Here is a 10,016-nt window from a genome sequence, read left to right as displayed (position 1 = left end):
TGCTCGGGTCGCTAAGACTTGTCAAAGACATCTGTTCTTATTTATGCCCTAAATTTAAGTTTGCTAGCCAGTCTACTAGTTTTGGTATAATTGGACTTATTTTGCTTTGATTATTATCCTAGCTTTTGGATATAGTTATTTATATGGTGCTATTTTCAGATTAAATCTATTTTGAAAAGACAGATTTTTGTCAAAGACATGTCAAAGACATCTGGTCTTTTGTTCCTTACATTTTGTTTGTTAGCCTGTTTCCTAGTTGTAATTAATTGAATGGTATTTATTTATTGTTTAGCAGGGCCATACACTTTTGTTTAAATGCCCACTTTGTCCCAATGTCGGTGAGGAAGTTTATAATATTTTTGTAAGTAATGACCTTATTTAAGTTTTATTCTTTGAGGAAAGCTGGATCGGTCGGTGGGGTCCCTGTTTTATGTTGTTTAATCATAAACCTATTTATTTGGGTTCCATACTTATGGTAAGTGTTAAAAACGTTCTAAATCTTCTTGGACTGGACCGTGTGGGCATTTGCCATCTGAGTTTGTGTTGATTGTCAAATATTTCCCAAGTCTGCTGGCTCATTTAGTTTTGCCTATTAGTATCCTATTTATATATTTTTGATCCTGACTTCTAACGAGTTGTGGTGGGTTGGTATGTCTTGCGACCTTATTTAGTATGGAGCATAGCTTGCGTCCCTTTTTGATGCTATCCCATTATTGTTGCCACTTATTGTCGATTTTAATTCTGATGATGCTTTACAATTTTTAGACGCTGTGGTATAATGCAATGGAGTCAGGTTCATCGACATATTGTTTAGCTATTTGGTCTGCTTTATCGTTGCCTGCTAGTCCGATATGGGAGGGCTGACCATGATTTGTGGGCACCGATTGCTTGATTGACCAACCTGGAATACTGACGGCTTGATTGACCAGTGTGACTGGTAGCCGAGTGTGCTGGTGACGGGAGTGTGTAACTCCATACATGTATTCTTTTATCCATGGGCTAAATTTGTGGGTTTGTAAAACTGTAAAGATAATTTTGTTGTGAAATCACTGTGAATCATCCACCCCTTGTCCTTGTACAGTGTAAGGTCCATTATTTATATTTTCAGTATTAAGTCTGTGAATTTTATGTTAATTGATCCAATATTTGGAACATATACACGCACATATTAATCATAAATAATTGCTCATTCAAGTCGTTCATTATTAGACATTGTATTTGTATCACCATCAAAAATGTTATGTTTTAAGTCCGAAATCCCATCCGGTTTTCTTGTTACACTTTAAAAGCTTCAAAGCCATCACTAATTGGTGTATTATTGCAGACAGAACTTACAAGCTTCAACATCATCACTGCGTGGTATATTTGTGTAATGTAACTTAACAAGCTTCAATGTCATCACTGATTGGTGTATGATCGCAGAGAACATGCAAGCTTCGACATCATCACCGTGTGGTATATTTGTGTAGAGAGGAATTACAAGCTTCAGGACCAGTCATATATCATTATATTCGTGTAGAAAGAAATTACAAGTTTCAACACATTCTTAGTGCGGTATATTTCTGTAGAGGTACTTTAGAGGCCTTGATAACATCACTGTGTAGTATGTTTGTGCAGAGAGAGAGAGAGAGAGAGAATACCAAATGAAAACTCAGAAGAAACGTTATGTTGTGAGTTAAATCCCAAATAATGCTAAATAGCCTATCACAAATGTACAGTGTTCGAAATCGGTTCCAGTAATATTGTATGTACTAATGTATCAATGGTCTTGATGTAGCACAATAATACAAATGGAACACAACGAACCCGTTTTACGCTTCACAAATACAGCTGAGAAATAAGGACTAAAAAACAAAATAAAATTAGATTGTAGTGATTTTTATATAAGAAATATTGAAATCTTTATATTTATAGTTCCATTTGTGTGACGAAGTGACTAAGCTGTACTTGACACCATTTTGCATGTCTGTTACATTTTTATTTGCATTAAAACACATAATTATACGATATTTTCACAGAAAAATATGTCAATACACATTCTGGATTCTCACAATCATAATCTGACTCCTATATTTTAAGCTTTGATTGATTCGCAATTTATCACACCTGTCCAATTGAGTCAAATCAAATGCGACAGAGGGACATAATTACATGGATTGCAATCGAAATTGGTAAAAAGTAAATAATTCATATCAAAATAGCTAAGATTAAAACTTCGTTCTGCCTATTATTATCTTTAAAACAATTACAAATCATACTATCAGGGTTTACACCGATATATACATCCAAAACATGTAAATAATTGCATATTCCGAGGTGCACTACTTTTCATAAAGATTTTAGCAGAATGCTTCATATTTGAACGGGAAATGTCCCGTTTGTATTGTTATGTTCACTCTGCATTTTTGATAAAACACTTAACATTTGAATGGTCTATCTCCAGTAGATATCACTATGTGATCCATTAAAACACTATTCTGCCTAAACATTTTATGACAAACTTCAGATGTGATCGCTTTTGTCTCCTGTATGTCTTATTAAGTGGACCTTCAACTGACCACTTCATCTAAACATTTTATCACAAAGTTCGCATTTGAATGGTTGATCTCCAGTATGTATCGTCGTGTGCAGATTCAAAGTAGAACTATGTATGAACACTTTATCACAAACTTCACATATAAATGGTTTTTCTCCAGAATGTATCCTCATGTGGACCTTCAAATGATTACGGTGTCTAAACATTGTATCACAAGCTTCACATCTGGATGGTTTATCTCCAGTATGAAGCATCACGTGCATCTTCAAATGAGCTTCCTGGATAAACATTTTATCACAAGCTTCACATTTAAGTGGTTTAATTCCAGGATGTGAACTCGTGTGTCTCTTCAAATGATTCCTGTGTCTAAACATTTTATCACAAAATTCACATTTGAATCGTTTATGTCAAGTATGTAACCTCGTTAGACCAGCAAGTTGTTCTCCACCTTCTTTTTTTTTTGTTTGACTGGCGGCGGAGACCAACGTTATTCTGCACCACTCGTGCTGAGACGTCCGCGCTATGTCACCTCGGATGATCGGACCGCGTGCTATTAATTAATAAATTTATTTAGACTAACCTTTGTATCCAGACGGTAAGTATAATCCCTCTTCTAATGATCCACAGCGTTAAATCCTTTAGAACACACACTGTTTTGGTATAAATTCCTGTCAGAACAGAACACTTGTGTATTCATCGGCTGTTGACCTCAGATTTGAATTACCCACGCACGCGTGTAAAGCAGCATCACCACGTGGAAAGAGTAACGCGTGAAAACCGTCTAGCGAGGCATAGATCACTGGGAATTTACTGATGCTTGGGTGGGGACTGTGTCGTTACGGTAGAAATTTAGGAGATAGACAGAGAGAGAGAAAGACGTCATGTTAGAAATGTGAGATAGTGTGAATGATAAATAAATTGTAAAAAGACCACAAACTGTATTCAGATGTGAAAATATGCTACACAATAATAATAATAATAATAATAATAATTTATTATTATTACTAGTGGTAGTATCTTCAATCATATTTAATAACATTTACAATGGTTTAAATGGATTTTATGACATACATACATATCTACATATTAATACTTTACATTACTTATAAGAAGAACATGATTATTATGATGAATATTATTAATAACATTTGCATTGGTATTTATGAATACATACATACATACATACATACATACATACGTCTGTTATAATGTTACACCATGACTTATAACATATGGATAATGTTATATTTTAATCAAAAACAATAGTTTCTTCTTCCCTTCTGACCACTGGTCTTCAAAATTCCTTGATAATTCTGTCCTATGTCTCTTGATCCGTGGAGGAATGATACATTTCAATCAAACGTGTCTTTGCTGATTTTTCGCCTCTGTATACTTGGTCTCCCATTTCTTCAACCAACCATGACCAAACATTAAATACAGCACTGTATGTTCTGAAATAAAATGATAATAATAATAATAATAACGATCCTTTTCATATGAAATATTCCCCCGCACTGCTGATATCATACCATGTACATCCGACTCACTTCCCCATTTCCTGTTTTGATTGCACATATAAACTTTCTCCTTCATAATTTAATCCCTCGTGCAACAAATCGTTACTTATAACATGATTAGTATGATGAACTTTATTAATACATACATGCATACATACATACATACATTTTACCAAATAACATTACTTATAACATGATTAGTATGATGAACTTGATTAATAAAATTTACAATGGTATTTATGAATACATACATACATACATACATACATTATAAATTGACATGTGAGTTAGCGATAATTTTGTTTCATTTGTCAAATTTGAGTGATAATTTGTTTATGTGCGAGATGTATATGTCTGGGATCTTTATTCTTGCTAATGAGCGGAAATTCTGATAAGCTCTGTGATATCTTCCAGAGATTTCTCTTAAGAGTTCCTCGTCCTTCAGTACTCTGACAAAAGTCTCAATATCCTTTCTTCGTGAAAACTTTGATTTTCCTGTCTGGAAACTTTCCAATTTGGAGACTGTTGTAGAGTATATTTTATCTAGAGCATGGCCAACCCCACCAGCCAACTTGCTATGCCTGTCCAAAGTGGCGTCACTCGGCTGATGACTGGCCGATCGTAAGCTTTCTATAAAGATAATAAAAAGTCAGCATTAATATTTTAACCTCTAAAATTAACATTATGTGGTAGTTTTCAAATTAATGAACACATAATATATTAGACACCAAGAACATCATGTTAAAGTCGTATTTCCACGAATTACAAAATACTGCATATACTAAGACTTCATATATTTATAAAACAAAATTCTTCCAATTTAAAACGATTAATAATATTTCCGTTATCAAATAATTTACCTTTGAACGCCTTGTTCAAAAATTCATTGACTAGGTCAACCTCATCATTGTTTCTGGTACCTCCTCGAAGATTAACTGTTCTGTTCCACATCAAGTCTTGCTGCATTCTCTCTGATACGCACCAGATAAGTCTGCAAGAATTTAATTTGCCTTGTTACTTAGGACTGTTTTCTCATTGTTTAACTGATTCTTATACAAATTTACTGTTACTGACCCACAAATGAAACAAAGATGTTATATACTACCGCAGAATGATCACACTAAATTAAAACTATTTTCTTCAGAATATTTGATATATGCATCTGATGATTCTGATATAGTCCTAATCAGGGCCGGCGCTACCATATAGGCAAACTAGGCAGACGCCAAGGATGCTGATTTCAGGGGGCGCATTTTTTATATATATAATTGTTTATAAATGTTGGAATTGATATTTTCGGAGGGGGGGGGGGGGCAGAATCTAACCTTGCCTACGACGCCAGATAGTCTGGTTGGGTTTGGCGCCGGCCCTAGTCCTAATGGGTATTCAGCTGTCACTTCCTTGATGTTCCAAAATTATATTAAATATAGGTGACTTGTTTTTAAATAAATGAACCGATAGAAACTTTACTGTGGAACTTTTGTAACATCCAATTAAACACTTGTCATAACTTTTATAATTTATTTTCACATGACTTTTTAATATTTTTTGTACAGTAACCCTAAAGCAAACACTAAGTACGGCAAAAAATGGACCCTAAAAAATATAATGCAGGAATTTTTTTTAAATTACTTTATGAACAAGTAAGCATTTAGTGGATTTGTCTTGTATGTGTTTTATCATGGATAACCATTTTGTTCTTTATAGTCCCTGGGATAATGAACTAATATAGAATAATTACAGTAATAAAAGGCTTCAATATAGGTTGTTCCTTCATCGATGTTAGATGGAGTTAGCTTGACCTAATTAACATATAAATGCATTAATGCTCTGAAACAAATATAACATGGCTTACCTGTAATTAGATTGTGCCCCAGGTTAAAGTCTCTTCTGTGGTTATTGTTGTGGAATTTGACCATGTATTGCTTCCATGAGGACACCATTGATGGGCCATCATTTTCTCTGACAGCATCTCTTCTTACTTTATCTTCCATCCCTCTGATGAGAATCATCTTTGTATACTCGAATTTACGGTCAACAGCCTTTTCACTTACCTTGTCTTTCTTGCTCTTCCTTTTCTTAGATTTCCTTCTTGATATCTTTTTGCAATTTTCAGAGCAAAACCATTCTTCGTCTGGAAATGAAAACACATGTATCTTACATAAAAATGAGAATATGAACAAAAATTCTAAGTACGTCAATATGACCATTATTATAAAGTAACAGCTGGGGTATGATTTTAGATAATGCCATATCCTTTCTATTGATAATGTTCCATGAGATGAACATTAATGAAGAGATACATTATGTTATTACCACTATTGCATGAAACATGAAACCACTGATGGTCACATTGCTGATTGGAACATTCGACCATTGGTTCTTCTTTGACCGACTGGCACACACAATAAATCTTCTCATCTACAGTTTTCCTGCATGTGTCACCGCACACCCACTCATCTGGCAGATTGTTTTCCTCTAGGCTAAAACAACATAGATGGAAAAAGGAGCCTCTAGGGCAGGATCTATTCAGGCATTGTATCATCGGTTCATCTTCTCCCAGATCTGGAAATAATTTGAGTTTGTCAGGAGATATCTTTGTATTCGATAAGACCAAAACTGTTATTAGTTTAAGAATGATGTACATTGATACTGATTTTGACTAAGTGAAGCACATTGGTACTGATGTTTATCACTTGTGCAAAAAATAGAATACGGATAATTTTGAAAGAATAGAATCTCCATCATAAAGCTGTACAAAACAAGCTATAGATGTGTATTATTTTACCTGAAGCAGTAGCATTCTTTTGTGAAATTCTCCCGGTGATGGCACCAAGCCCTCCAATTTTGTACAGGATTACCAGCATTGGATCTTGCATTTTGAGCATCTATGTGTCTTTCACAAGACAGGCCATCCCCCCAGCACACTATGGGATACACATGATTATCATCTCTTCTTGGAACATAATCAGTATCCTAATAACACCTGCGGTTGTTAAAGGATTTTCTGGGATCACACCAATATTAAACTGTGAAATGGAACACAATTTTATTACTGTACTTATACCAAGCCTTTATAACAGAGTATGCAGTTAAAGCGTTTGAGACAAAAATAATTTTCTCCACTTGCTATTGTTGTATTTTTGCCACAAAATAAATACGCACACTCTCTTACTTTGAACCTATCAGAGTAAGAAAAGAAATACAATTGCAAATCTAAAACTGAGTATACACATATCTCCTCAGGTCGTAAAAGTACATTTGTTTCAACTGCTTCATGTAAACTTTTAATCCAAAACATGGACAAATCGTAGGCACTAGCATAACAATGTTGAACATACATCAATACAAATGAACAGTACATCTTGTGAATGAGATTATTGTTATTATCGTGATAGGAGAATGGCATTTAGTATAAATATCAGGCAAGTACATACTACTTTTCCGCCTTGATTCGGACCAATGTTTGTGATCAATATGATGACAAACAAGGTCCGCCAGTGCATAGAGGCATGGGACATTTTCAGTCAGGATTCGAGACACCACAGCTTCCATTCTATACCTGGTCGCTTGTATCTCCTCTCGAGAAGGAAAATAAGTGGACATTGGTAGATCTACAGCTCTTCTCACATCAGAGGCCTCTTATACATTATGGTGTTCACTCTATTCTTTGCTATATATGCTAAGGCCCAAATCATGTACTTGTTGCCATGGTTCCTAATATGATGCCTTGCCTTTAACTGTCGACCAACATTGTCCCAACAATTAGTATAGCCTATTTATGGTGTGAAATTTAAGAAACTAAATAAATGCTGTGCTTAATATATGTCCGTGATTCACTGTACTATGAATTATAGTCAGTATTGAAATGTATCATTATTCCAAGGATAAAGAGACACAGGACAGAATTATCAAGGAATTTCGAAGACCCGAAAGCATAATTCGCTGTCTTGTTGCTACGGTAGCATTCAGAATGGGGATCCAAATCAGCGATGTAGATATCGTTATTCTTTGGGGATGCCCAAAGAGCATTCTGAGCTATTGGCAAGAGATTGGGAGATGTGCCAGAGATGGGAGAAAAGGTTATGCTTGTCTCCTACCTTACAGGACAAGCATGATGAAGACAACAACAGATGAAAACATGATAGAAGTTGCGAAAAATCGTCAAGTCTGTTTAAGAAGAAAAATTCTTGAGGCATTGTGGATCCCCGAAATGGATAAACTTCCCGCTGGCCTAAAAGAATGTTCCGCGGGAAGTTGCAATATATGCCCTTGCGGCAAATGTAATTGTTGTGTAAATTGTTGCAACACTTGTCAATGCAGTGGTCAGAAGGGAAGAAGAAACTATTGTTTTTGATTAAAATATAACATTTTCCATATGTTATAAGTTATGGTGTAAAATTATAACAGACGTATATATGTATGTATGTATGTATGTATGTGTTCATAAATACCATTGCAAATGTTATTAATAATATTCATCATAATAACCATGTTCTTCTTACAAGTAATGTAAAGTATTAATATGTAGATATGTATGTATGTCACAAAATCCATTTATACCATTGTAAATGTTATTAAATATGATTGAAGATACTACCACTAGTAATAATAATAAATTATTATTATTATTATTATTATTATTATTATTGTGTAGCATATTTTCACATCTGAATACAGTTTGTGGTCTTTTTACAATTTATTTATCATTCACTCTATCTCACATTTCTGACATGACGTCTTTCTCTCTCTCTCTCTCTGTCTATCTCCTAAATTTCTACCGTAACGACACAGTCCCCACCCAAGCATCAGTAAATTCCCAGTGATCTATGCCTCGCTAGACGGTTTTCACGCGTTACTCTTTCCTCGTGGTGATGCTGCTTTACGCGCATGTGTGGGTAATTCAAATCTGAGGTCAACAGCCGATGAATACACAGGTGTTCTGTTCTGACAGGGATTTATACTAAAAAAGTGTGTGTTCTAAAGGATTTAACGCTGTGGATCATTAGAAGAGGGATTATACTTATACTGGATACAAAGGTTAGTCTAAACAAATGTATTAATTAATAGCGCCCGGTCCGATCATCCGAGGTGACATAGCGTGGACGTCTCAGCACGAGTGGTGCAGAATGACGTTGGTCTCCGCCGCCAGTCAAACAAATAAAAAAAGATGGTGGAGAACAACTTGCTGGTCTAGTAACCTCGTGTGATCACTTAAAGCACTAAGCTGCCTAAACAATGTACAACAAACTTCACATTTAAATGGTTTATCTTTAGTATGTATCTTTATGTGTTTCTTTAAAATACCACTCTCACTAAAATTTTTATCACAAACCTCACGTATGAATGGTTTATCTCCAGTATGTAACCTCGGTATGCGGAGAACTCGCTCTGGGAAAACTCGCCCGAGGGAGAACTCGCCCTGGGCGAACTCGCCCCAACGCATCTGGAAAAGTCGCCCCACAGCGGTTGAAGAAGTCGCCCCAATTGGTTGGAGAAGTCACCCCAAAATTTGTCACCTGTTATTAATATAATTAATTCATCTTTTACGTGATTCATATTTAGATTTTTATATATACGCGATCACAAAAGAAATATTAACTGGCAATCATAAAAAGCAATATTACAGTAATTTTTCTAAAGACGAAATTAAGTCTTTATATTATTAATGAATTACGATGGTATGGTGACTAAAAGGATGATTAGTCAAACACTAGTATTATTATGAATAAAGATGATTATGTTAAAGAAGCTGAACGTCAATTAAATGATGAAAAATACTACAAACATATTATCGAAGACCCGTCAATAGAAATTAAATAACAAAAAGTCAACGTGCATTAATTAGAGCGCTAAAAAATAATTCCGTATATGAGGAATTTGATAATTTCCCTCTTAACATACGTACCCCTCAATTCTACATATTACCAAAAGCTCATCAAAACTCGTATCCTGAAAACCTA

The 10,016-nt window shown here is 34.9% G+C and overlaps 1 long non-coding RNA gene across 1 annotated transcript; it reads right to left on the bottom strand.

Moving 5' to 3' along the window:
* Positions 1 to 1,857: 1,857 nt before the first annotated feature.
* LOC149784086 (uncharacterized) lies at positions 1,858 to 9,454 on the bottom strand. The gene is made up of 2 exons (XR_016413738.1): positions 9,255 to 9,454; positions 1,858 to 2,956 (listed from the first exon to the last, which is right to left on the bottom strand). It is a non-coding gene; the product is annotated as an uncharacterized LOC149784086 (long non-coding RNA).
* Between the last annotated feature and the right edge of the window lie 562 nt (positions 9,455 to 10,016).

This window comes from Sinohyriopsis cumingii, chromosome 14 (assembly GCF_028554795.1).
Source record: "Sinohyriopsis cumingii isolate HCF-2022 chromosome 14, ASM2855479v2, whole genome shotgun sequence".
Lineage (NCBI taxonomy): Eukaryota > Metazoa > Mollusca > Bivalvia > Unionida > Unionidae > Sinohyriopsis > Sinohyriopsis cumingii.
This window is presented reverse-complemented; position numbering and strand designations above follow the sequence as displayed.